The sequence below is a fragment of the Lynx canadensis genome, chromosome C2, assembly GCF_007474595.2.
Source record: "Lynx canadensis isolate LIC74 chromosome C2, mLynCan4.pri.v2, whole genome shotgun sequence".
Classification (NCBI taxonomy): Eukaryota; Metazoa; Chordata; class Mammalia; order Carnivora; family Felidae; genus Lynx; species Lynx canadensis.
This window is the reverse complement of record NC_044311.2, coordinates 134,092,765-134,105,769: the sequence shown is the minus strand read 5'-3', so window position 1 is coordinate 134,105,769 and position 13,005 is coordinate 134,092,765.

The following is a 13,005-nucleotide window of genomic DNA, read 5'->3' as shown; positions in this document are numbered from 1 at the left end:
GACACAGTCAGTACTTTCATTAGTTATTTTTTTCTGTTAGCAAAACTTTCCAAAGAAGTGTGAATTAATGTTTATAGAAAACAAAAATATTAACCACATGAAACAGTTTTATGATATTGCCTACCTACTCATGAATCAAAACAACAAAAAGCAATTTATAATTTTCTAGCTATATTATATCTTAGTCACAGCACCCAGATGTTTGAGCTACATTGAAAGTGGCTACCAGAGCCATAATTTTGGTCATAGCCCATGCCACAATGATTGAGAGGGAAAATTGGATTTTACTGTGAAAGTCTCAATCTGTTTAGGTCCAGCAGGTGAAATGAAGATATTAGGCAATTGGGATTTGAGTGACCATAGCATTATATTGGTGCCTCAATGGATGCTCTGTAGTGATGGTCAAAGAGGTGTTTTTTTTTTATTAAAAAAATTTTTAACGTTTGTTTATTTTTTTTTTAAATTTTTTTTTCAACGTTTATTTATTTTTGGGACAGAGAGAGACAGAGCATGAACGGGGGAGGGGCAGAGAGAGAGGGAGACACAGAATCGGAAGCAGGCTCCAGGCTCTGAGCCATCAGCCCAGAGCCCGATGCGGGGCTCGAACTCACGGACCGCGAGATCGTGACCTGGCTGAAGTCGGACGCTTAACCGACTGCGCCACCCAGGCGCCCCTACGTTTGTTTATTTTTGAGAGAGACAGAGACAGAATGCGAGTGGGTTGGGGCAGAGAGAGAGGGAGGCACAGAATCCGAAGCAGGCTCCAGGCTCCGAGCTTTCAGCACAAAGCCCAACACAGGGCTCAAACTCATGAGCTGTGAGATCATGACCTGAGCAGAAGTCAGACGTTCAACCAACTGAGCCACCCAGGCACCCCAAAGAGGTTTGTTTTTTCATCCTACTTAATTCTATTTTCTATATATTTTTTGAATATAGACTATCCTGGTAGAATCTACAGGGAAAAGAAGTGTTGCAGGAAATATCAAGGGATACAGTTTTCCAGATAATATTATGCTAGGCAAGTAAAAGGTAAATTTCCCTGAACTACGACAGAAAGCAATTTATTGTCTCAACCATTTTGTTAAACTTCATTTAAATTACACTTGATGTTTCCCAAATGAATCTGCACACATTTGACTGTCATGTTATGAAACATTAGTATAGTTTCTGTACCTTTTTGTTTGCTGTCCAGTTTATTTTAAATAAAGATTTCAAGTACTCATAGAAAGGTAATACACTCTGTTACTTTCATTTTCACATGTCATTTTATTTCGGGAATTATGTGTTGGTGAGATGGGGAAGGAATGGTGAACATATTTACATGTGAAGATGGCGATTGTTTTCTGAGCCTGCAGAAAAATACAAGAATATTTTAAAATACAGAAAAAAAATTTAAAAATAAAAACCAAGACATAAAGTGATGATATATGTGGAAGGTAGGTGAGACAATGTAAATCTGTTGAGCAAATAGCCCTGGAAAAACCTGAATAGTTTCCAAAACCATTAGGATAAATACATTATAATTTGTGTGTGTGTGTGTGTGTGTGTGTGTGTGTGTGTGTATACATTTAAATCAAATCATCTAATTATTTGGTCCCTACAGTGTGCATATTTGTTTATTCATTCAGTTATTCATGCATTGAACAGACATGGAAGACTAATTGTAATAGATGTGATAAATATAAGGTAATGCATAATTCATATAAAATATAGGTATTAAAACCAAACCAGCTTCGTTTTCTTCATGTTAGGGATACTTACATATTTAGTTCATGACTTAATTTATTATATCTTTTCAATTCAAGATGAGAGATTATTCGACAAAATTACGGAATCTCTTTGGAATACTATAAAATTGTTTGTCTTTACAAATCTAAGAGAAAGCAGTAATTTTTATTTTTCCGTGTACTTCATTCATGTGATTTAAAGAAAATGATATTTTACATTCTTAACTATGAGGCTGAAACACTGCTTGGCTGAGAATTAAATGCAGAAAATATCAGACAATAGATTGGGCTAGTCTAAGTGATCACAATGAGAACAACCAAACGGAGGTCACAATATGAGTATAAGAAAGAACAGCATATAATTTGAATTAGTCTATTTTATTTAGTATGTCTCTGTTTAAATAAGCCTCCACCCTACTACTATAAAAGAGGAGTGCTTGTTATCTACTGTCAAAATCAGAAGAGGCATTTTTATGTCAGAAGTTGCCACCTTTTTCTTCACTATTAAAAGCTATCTACTGTAACATGAAGCAAAATCTTTAAGCTTTCTAACACTCCTCTGGGCTCCTTCCAAAAAGCAATTTATATCAGCTGGCAAGGTCATTAAGGAAACTGGTCAAAATGCAGGTGGGAAATGCAACCCTGTTGGGTAGAGTCTTAATGCTTCCATTTATCAGGAACACAAGGTCATATCAATGGTGTTGAGTATTAAACTTTGATTTTCCAAGAATCCCATGGCAATTGCCAACTTGAAATGATCCAAAATATATAAGAAATAGAAATCTGCAGGTATATTTCTTAAAAGTGTGTGTATAGGTGAGCAAGTATTTTAATGATAATATATGAGTTTATTTAGGAAACAATATAAAGGCAAATATTTTTTCTGCAAAATAATATTGCAGTGTGCTCTACACTCGTGGCAGTTTTAATAAGTCCTTTCTCTATTCATTGATTTCTGATATTCTAGTCTTCTCTTCAAAATTACTAAAACAACCTGACCTAGCTTCCATGTGCCCCATGTAGTGAGTTCCTGATGGAGTCAAAAGTACCCACCCACACAGCTTCTTTCATATACTGGGATTTTTAAAAATCCAGTATTAAGGTGGCAACATTGACCTTCTTTTCTCTTTTCTCAGAAAACTCTTTCTAAAATGCCTGCAGGCATGTTTCAAGATCTTTGGAGGAACCTCAGGGTTTGGTAGAGACAATACCCTCTTGTTGAATGGACAGCCTTGACCAAATCAAGTTTCTAAAATTAGTGTCAGATCTCTAGAAAGTAAGAAAACCAAAATGTATTTCTCTTATAATTCATTCTTCCTTCTGTCTTTCTCATTCCCTCATTAACACTCTGCTAAGGAATCCTCCTGGCTCCCCCCTGTTTGCTCACAGACCTCTTTAACAAGAGCTACCTCAGACTAGTCTCTCACTTTGACGTTACATCTTCATCCTTCTGGCTTCCCTGATCTCAACTGTCTCCCACCTCCACACCCCTGCTTGGAAAAAAAAAAGTAAAAGAAACACACACTCATGTACACTTTTTCAGTCCTTGCCCTTTATCATGCTTGTTGTTTCTAGCAACAACCCTTCTTCCAAATAGTCAAGTACACTAATTCAGATAAAAAGGCTCAAGCCTGATGTGATGTGTCTTTAAATATTTCTGCATTGTTGAGTATATGCCATTAAAAAAAGATAAGTTTTTATACTTACTTTCTTTGAGGTTTATATATTTTGGTAAAAAGGTAATAGGGGTATTTTATTGAATTATAACATAACACAACTCATAATCGAGATAAATATTCTGTCATTGGCTAAAACCAAAATCCAGTAGGATGGAATCTCAGAAAACAAACAAACAAACAGACAAGCAAATAAAAAACATTTAACAAGGCACAGAAGCACTGAGTTGCATGTCATGATTGAAAAAACAGATAGTGGTTGAGGGTGGTTGCAAAGGAAAACCATGGCGTAGGATGCTAGTTTGGTTCTTCTGCAAAGTGTCACCAGGATAGAATTAGACAGGTACGAGATTTACTAGAGCAAGTACCGGTGAAGGACAGAGTTAGAAAGCAGATGTAGGTGGGGTAAGCCAGCTGCCTCCCGGGAAAGAGAGAAGGAAGGAGGATGGGTAGAAAGCTTCAGATTGTGGCCCAGCCCTGAAAAAAAATTCAGCTAGTCTGAAGGAGGGTTTCCTGTGCAGGATTACCTGTTTGAGGAGTTGTGCATCAGACAGAAATAATCTGGATTTCATGTCCCTTATTGGACTGCAGGCAGAGTGAACCAAGACTGAAGCACCTGGTGGCTTTGAGCTGACGACACTCTGGCTACCATGCAGGGCCAGGAGTATCCATAAACACTTAGCTGTACATGAGATTTAAAAATTAAACATCGAAATGTGTTGAAGCCAGTAAAATGCTTAATAATTTTATGCCACTAATTTAATATGTAGCCCTATCGATTTTTTTTCAAGTGGATGCAAACTTTATACATACTCTCAATTTTTTGTTTTTTCTTTACAAATGTAGACATGGTTTTTGCTCATGGAGTTATAACATTTGACAAAGAGGGACAACGATGAGAAGTAGAGGAAGTCTTCAAGGCTTGTCAATACTGGGTGTTAAAATATCCTACTCAATTATATTTTCAATCTCATATCCTAACACCACTACAAAAGAAATTTACGCTTTGGTTATAAATTATATTCATTACCTTCGGCGTGTTTTTGCCTTTATGTTTTTATTCATGACAGTTCTTACAACTGGAATGTTTCTTCAGGTGAAGAAATCAGAACATTCCACATCTTTTGCGAAGCATTCCTGTATTTCTCCAAAATTATCAGAAGGTAACATATCTTCCCCGGGATCCAAGTGGTGTTTTTCATGTCCCTTATATGATGTATTACATATGCATGTCTTTTTAACTTGGCCTTCTTTCCTGAAATTATGTCAAACACTCAACAAATAGTAAATGCAAATCCTATATATTAAGCTTCTTGGTGTAAACTAGAAAATATCAACCTTTCAATAAAAAAAATTATAGACCAAGAAATATTGATCAAGGGTCTATATTGACTCAGAAAATCTATTAGTTAAAAAAAATCTCTAAGAGTTTGCTCTTCTGGCTGAAATCTGAGCTGTAGCCATTGCCAGGTGGTATAATTGACAACAGATGGATTATCAGAAACTGTCATTTATGAGGTTGATATTTTGACCCTCATTTACCATGAGATTATTTCTGTGAAAAATAAATTTACAGTGACCAATGGATTTGGCAATATTGAGGCATTCTGCGACTTTTCTGAGAGCAGTCTCAGTAGGGAGGTAACAGCTGAAGCCTGACTGAAGGGTATTAACCTGGAAGCTGTCAATCGTGACAATAATCCTGAGCTAGAAAAGCTCCAGAAAGGGAGAACCTATTAGCTAGACATAAAAACACATGCAAAACAAAATAAAACAAATTAAAAACTACAAGAAGAGAAGAGTAGGATGGTTTGCGGAAAGGATTTGCCATTAGATGATGAAGTATGATACGTATGGGATAGAATCAGATACCCTGATATAAGAAATAGAGGGTATAATTATTTGTATTTCAATAAAGAACAGAGACATGAGAACAATTCTTGCAGGAATTTAACGTTGTCTCACACTGGATACCGTGAATTAAGTATAGGCAATGTGTAGGCCTTTAGAGAACCAGTGTGGACTGCAAATAGCTGATGAGCTGCCCATTTGGCACAGACGGGCAGTGTTTGAAATCTCTAGAAATGAATACACTACATTTTAAGATTTTAAAAGCAGGCAGAAATTAGGCAGACAATTAGGCAGAAAATTAATTATTTTCCTTTTCCTTAATTTTGTTATAGGTTTGTTTTTCCTGTCCAAGATAGTCTGATTTGAATTTCTGGTTTTCAGTTAAACGAGTAAGAAAACTGATGTTTATATGGAATTAATTACAAAAATATGGACAAATTATATTTGTAAAAGTTGTGACTCAATTTTTCTAACAAAAGCAAGAAGTGTGATGCTTAATCTTCTAAAATAATCAACCTATTCTATCATCCTGATAAAATATGCTTAATCTCTTAGTCAAATATCAGTCCTGGGTCTAATGCTCTACCAGCATTAGGAGTAGGAGCAAAGAAAACCATATCCTAATGTAGATCATGTCCTTACCATCTCCCAATAAAGAGGAAGTCATCATATATTTGAGCATCTCATATAATGGGTACACCTTCTTGGTTACTTTACTTTTATTTTTCAATATACATATTATAATATAATTTACATGCAAAAAATCATCCATTTAAAATGCAAAATTCAGTGGTTCTTAATATATTTGTGGATATATGTAGCGATCACCATAATCTAATGTTTGAATAATTTCATCTCCCAAAATAAACCTTGCATTTATTAATAATCACTTCCCATTATGCTCCTCAATGAGCTTTGTCCCCACTGACTATCCTAGGAAACTCCTGATCTACTGTGTGCTTCTGCAGGTTTGCCTATACTAGACTTTTCATCTAAATGGAATTACACAGTATTAACAGCTGTCTTAATTTTATGTGAATACTACTTTTGGCTTAGATTGCTTATATTTGATATTTTTACTTCCTTGCAAGTATTTTACTTACTTGGAAGTTATTTATATTTGGTATGTGTTTTTTGTTTGTTTGTTTGTTTTGGGTTTTTTTTTTTTTGGCCATGTTCTTTAAAAAACTTTATGGCTGGGGAGACTGGGTGGCTCAGTCAGTTAAGCGTCCAACTTCAGCTCAGGTCATGATCTCACTTTTGTGAGACCCCACTTCAGGCTGTGCTGACAGCTCAGAGTCTGGAGCCTGCTTCGGATTGTGTCTCCCTCTCTCTCTTCCCCTCCCTGCTCACATGTTCTCTCCCCCTGTCTCTCAAAAATGAATAAGTGTTAAAAAATTTTTTTAAATGATGGCTCATATTCTTTGTATCCTATGTGTTATTTAAGTTAATTGTACTTTACATTAGTAGGTTTCCAGTATGTGGCTTGGGGGTTAAACCATGCCAATAAATATTTCTCTGAGGGTTAACAGGGAAAATGGAAAAGTTTCCAACTTATGATCTGCATTAAAAAGGAAAATGAGCCTGGGTGGCTCAGTGGGTTAAGTGTCCAACTTTGGCTCATGTGATGACCTTGCAGTTGGTGAGTTCAAGCCCTGCATGGGGCTCTCTGATGTCAGCACACAACCCACTTCAGATCCTCTGTCCGCCTCTTTCTCAGCGCCCCCCAACTCTCAAAAATAAATAAACATTAAAAAAATTTTAAAAGGAAATTTACTTTTTCACTAACGATTAAAGAATAAAAACACATAAGAATCTTAACAAACTAGGCCCAACTTGTTTTTTCCACTTACTTTTAAGAGGAAATGATGGTACTGGTAATGACTTGGATGTATGACCAGGCACCTGAAAAGAGTACATTTGGAAGATTAGAAACCATGATGTATGGAAAAGAGGATTGAGAATGGACTAGGGGAATGGGTCCAAAGCAAATGGATCTTGCTGTATCATCTCACTGCCTATCACAGGATGTCTACTGCCATGAAGACACTGAAAAACTAAATGGAAGGGATTATTCATTCAAAGGAAATCAGCCACCATTTGTCTATAGTCATCCCATGTTCCTACAGTGGGCTGGTGGTCACTTCGGTGGAAACTATGAATGAGCATATTGGCAAGTGTTTCCTTTCATCAAGGCCGATGTAATTACTAACATTCCTGAATGCCTGTTAGTACCAGAGACCGACACTGAACATTCAATATGGTACCACTCCTTGAAGAGTTTTTCCAGTTGATGTCTATTTGATTATATAGAATCATAAACCTTGCATCCATTAATAGTAATGGAGAAAGCATTAATTCTCTCCCATCCTAGTAAGAGGAAGTAATTCATCTTTTTGAGATTCATATACAGATAGGATCTGGATTTTCCTCCTCTGCCTACAATGTCTCTGCCAGGCAGGGCTTTCTGAGTGACTGATATTCAGAAAAACTACCTTGAACCAAAGGACCTATTTATGGCTAAAGATTTTGACAATGGATAAATGAACAAAGAATCTATTGGTCATATTTTATTGATCAGCCAGAAGTTACTAGCTTGATAAAATATGGAATGACCTTTCAGCTAGCTGGTCAGCTTATGGATGACACTCTGCAGGATTGCCAGTCTGTTCTCTTGAACATAGTATAAATGTTGAACCAATTGAGATTATAGGCTGTTGCGTGTCCAATAGCTAGAATGCTAAGGGAAAGAAGGGTAAAAGTAGGATCGATTCCTCTTGTTATCACTCTGTGTGACCAAATTGAGAAGTCACAGGCTTTTAAACCCTGCAATTTTATGCTTTGAAGGGTTATAGGTCATGGTCCATGAAGTGTATGTGAAAGAAATTTATATCATAGAATGAATCAGAATTTCCCTATCCTAACAGTATAACTGCCATTTAATAACTTTGGGCCTCATGCTAATGAAATATCAAACAAATAAAAGGAGTTACTGCAAAAAATTGGAGAGAAAGTATTGTGTCTGAACTTGAGAAATCCATTGCAGTGCTTGATGGTGTGTGTCTGCCCAGTGATGGCGGTAAATAGCAACTGCAATCACAAGGCATGTAATTAGGGCTTAGGTAGAGGCAAACCACCTACACAGGCAGAACTGTTGGCTAAAGATGTAGGAAATATAGAATGTGTGATAAAGAAGGAAAGTGATTAATGTTCATTATGGTTTCAGAGCACAGACTATAGCTTGTTTCACTAAACTTTTATTTTATGTCCTTTTCAGAGATTGTAGAAACCACCTTGTCTTAGTCAATTCAGGCTGCTATAACAAAAATACCATAGACTGAATAGCTTAAATAGTTTATTTCTCTCAGGTCCGGAGGCTGAGAGTCTGAGATCAGAATGGTTGGGTTCCTGATGAAGCTACAATCTTCCCAGTTTGCTAGCAGGGCCACTTTACTGTATCTTCACATGGCACAGAGAAGGAAAGATCTCTCTTATTTTTGTAACAGTACTAATCTCATTTATGATAGCTTCACCCTCATGACTTAATTATCTTCCAAAGGCCCCCACATCCAAATACCATCACAATAGGGATGAGGGCTTCAGTATTAAATTTTGAGGGACCAATCAGTCTATGCACACCCTATCTCACTCATATCTGTTCACACAACTTCAGAATTGACCTGAAACTTCTGCAATTTTCTACATGCTGGCAGCTTCCTATCTTAAGCACCTGTATATCAATCTGTTCGTCCACTTGAGGGTATCTTCCAGCACCACAAGACCACATGCTTCCATACTCAAGTCAATCTGAGATTGTGCTTGTCTTCATTTTCCTAGGGCTAATCATTCAACAATGAGACAGGAGTCAGTAGAAAATACCTAGCCTCCCAAGCATCCTAATGGAAAGCTCTCATGAGTGTGACACAATTTAATTAAAAAAAAAATCACAGTGACATTGAGCCCAAGTTGCTGTTAGCATTGCTATTAGTCACTTAATTCTTTATTAATTTCTTCTCTTTCACATATCACCATCCCTACTGCCTCACTTGTACTTCCTAGGATCATCTATCAAATAAACTGCCTAAACTCAAGTCTGCTTCAGTGTCTGCTTTGTGGTGAGAATCCAAACACAAACAGAATGGCTGTTTGGAATTATTTACAAAATTTGATTCATCACTTTGATGAGAGAAACTTTTAGCATGATCTAATTTTGAGAATGGATTTTCATGAAGCTTGTGTCATTAATGTTTCAATTTCAATCTCCAAAGCAATAATATTGTGTCAGAAATTGGGGTAGTGGGGGGCTCTAAGTCTCCACACAGAAGACTGATTTTCAATATTTCAGTTAGCAAGTGGGTAATCAAAATGATGATTCTTGCTTCCCTAAAGATTTATGTGTCCCAATACCAGAAAGGGGAATTAGGTAGTAGACGGAATTAAGTTTGCTAATCAGCTGATGATAAACTAGAGAGATTATCCTGAATTATCCAGTTGGACTCAATGTATCACAAGAATCCTTAAATGTAAAAGAGGGAGGTAAAACGGTTAGTGTCAGAGTAATGCTGTATGGGGAAGACTTGATTGGCCATGGCTGGCTTTGAAGGTGGAAGAGATCTTAAGCCAAAGAAAGTAGGCAAACCCCAATAGCCAGAAAAGGCAAGAAAATGGATTCTCCCCTGGAGCTTCCACAGAAGGACAAAGCCCTGCCAACACTTTGATTTTAGCCCACTGAGACCCATTTTGGTCTTTTTGTGAAGTTTTTGTGTGCTGTTTTTAGCTACTAAGTCTGTGCTAACAGCAGCAAGGGGAAGGTGGCATCCTCTCAGTGGATGCCTGGAACCGTGAATAAACCAAACCTCATATATACTATTTTTTCCTATACATATATGCAAATAATAAAGATTAATTTATAAATTAAGCATAGTAAGATATTAACAATAATTAATAATAAAATAGAAAAACTGTAACAATATACTATAATGAAGTTATGTGAATGTGGTCTTTCTCTCTCAAAATATCTCATTGTACTATACTCACCCTTCTTATGATAGTGTGAGTTAATAAAGTGTCTACATGAGGAGATGAAATGAGATGAATGACATAGGCACTGTGACATAGCATTAGACTACTATTGACCTTCTGGTTACATGTCAGAAATAAGATAATCCACACCATAGCTGACCATGAATGAATGAAAACAGTGAAAGTGAAATCAAAGATAAGGGAGGGCTACAGTTGACCCTTGAACAACATGAGTTTGAACTGTGTGGCTCCACTTATAAGCAGATCTTTTTTTTGATAAATACAGTACTGTACTGTAAATATATTTTCTTTTCCCAATGATTCCCTAATAGCATCTTGTTTCTTTAGCTTTATTATGAGCAGACAGTATATAATACATATAGCATATGAAATATGTGTTAATTGTTGTGTTATTGGTAAGGCTGTTGGTCAGGAGTGGGCTATTAGCAGTTAAGTTTTTGGCAAGTCAAAGCTTATATGGAGGTTTTTGACTGCACATGAGTCAGTGCCCCCAACCCTCATGTTGTTCAAGGGACAAATACTGTAATAAAGTAAATTTAAATCTATACCCAATAAAGACATTGATACACAAATATTTCACTTTGGGAGATGTGGTATCAAGAGAGACTGAAATATTTTTTCCTCAGTGTTAAAGAGGTAGGAATGAAAATAAGTATCAGGGGGGCAGGGTTGAAAATCAAAGAGAGAAAGCAAATTTGTCAAGGACCCAGTAAGAATAATGATGTGATAGGAATAGTGATATGATAAAAGGTTAAATGTATCTATCTTTATTTGGTATACTATTTCTCATAATGTATAACTCTTTTTGGTTATACTTGTTATGAACTGAATTCATACATTGGATTCCTAACACCCAGTACTTAAGGTTATGACTGGATTTAGACATGGGTTTTTAAAGAGATAATTAAGGGGGTGCCTGGGTGGCTCACTGGGTTAAGCGTCCAACTTCAGCTCAGTTCAGGATCTCACGGTTAATGAGTTTGAGCCCCATGTCAGGCTCTGCGCTGACAGCTCAGAGCCTGGAGCCTCTTCAGATTCTGTATCTTCCTCTCTCTGCCCCTCCCCCACTCATGCTGTGTGTCTCTCTCTCTCTCAAAATGAATAAATAAATAAATAAATAAATAATAAATAGATAAATAAATATTAAAAAAAAAAGAGAAATAATAAAGTTAAAATGATGTGATTGGGGTGGGCCTTAACGCAATATGACTGGGGTTCTTAAAAGAAAAGGAAATTAGAACATAGACACATATGCATATGTGGGGAGAACACCATATGAACATGAAGATGATCATCTACAAGGCAAGGAACGAGTTCTTAGAAGAAAATAACCCTGTCAACACATTGATCCCAGATTTCTAGCCTCCAGAAATAGTTCTCCAGCATTGTAAGAAAATAAATGGTAATTTCTGTTGTTTAAGTCACCTATTCTGTTACTTTATTATGGCAGTCCCAGCTAACCAAACTACTAAATATTTTGCCATATTCCAGATATAATAATATGTTGATTTTTTTTTCCTTTGCAAAATTGCATTTAATTAACTTGTCACAACATAATCACTTTTTTACTTTTTTTTAGATGCACCTCTGAGAAGCCATAAATAAAGATTTCTTTTTAGTACAATGGATAGAGTTTTGTAACGAAACTTTCTTTAAATAATCATACACAATTGAGTGCTATTTAGAACTCAATGGATGTGTTCCAAGTTTGAAAGTCAGGCATTTACTAAAGACCTTTCCTTTTACTTTATCTCTTTCACTATTTGGAAGGCAAAACAATGTTGATATTAAGCTCCTTTCTCATACTAAACTAGCACAATTGAATAGAACTTTCTTAAAAGATGGATCCCTGAAGCCCAGTGGCTCCACTAAAACCAAAGGGGAGACAGACAGAAATACAGATGCAGTGGGCGTACAGATAGGGGCTGAGATATGCCTTTTTTAGTTTTATAGGCAGAACTATCCTTTAAAAGTTGTTATTCATTTGGATTTTCAAATTTGTACAACAATTTACCTTCACAACAGATTCCTTTATTTTGGAAATATTTTCAAAATGGACTCTTTTCTAAGAGAGATATAAAATAACTTCACATTCATTATTTGGGGGAAAAATAAACTATGGTGCTATAATATATCTAACTATAAATGTTGCAGACTAAAATGCTAAGTATTTCCTTTAAAATTTGTAAATTTAGTAGACCCATGCCTTTAGCAGACTAGAGAAATAACATTTTATTCACAATAAGGAATCATACAGATGAGAGAGAGGACTGGTTTTTAGCTCAGCTATTATGGCCAACAGAAGCTGGATGCAGTAATTGGGCTGATTACTGGAAACATGCTGACAGCCTGGAGGCCCATGAGTGAGGTTAAGGAGCAAAGGACAGGCTACAAATGCAGCTAATAGAACTGCAGGCTAATAGAACTTAATGATCTTTCATCCAATAGAACCCAACAATGCAACAACCAAATATAAAATGGAAAAAAAAGGAAACATAATAGAAGACTACAGTACGAATGTTAAAAAGAAGATTTAAGAATGTTTCCATTTTTTTCTCTTGGTTTAAGTAAAGAAAACAGACCCTTCGAGGAAAAAAAGAAAACAAGGTGATTCTACAGACAGAACAAAAACAGAGGTAGATGCAATTAGGACAAATTATCAGGAAATCACAAAGACAACATAATTAAACTTCGTAACACGGAATAGG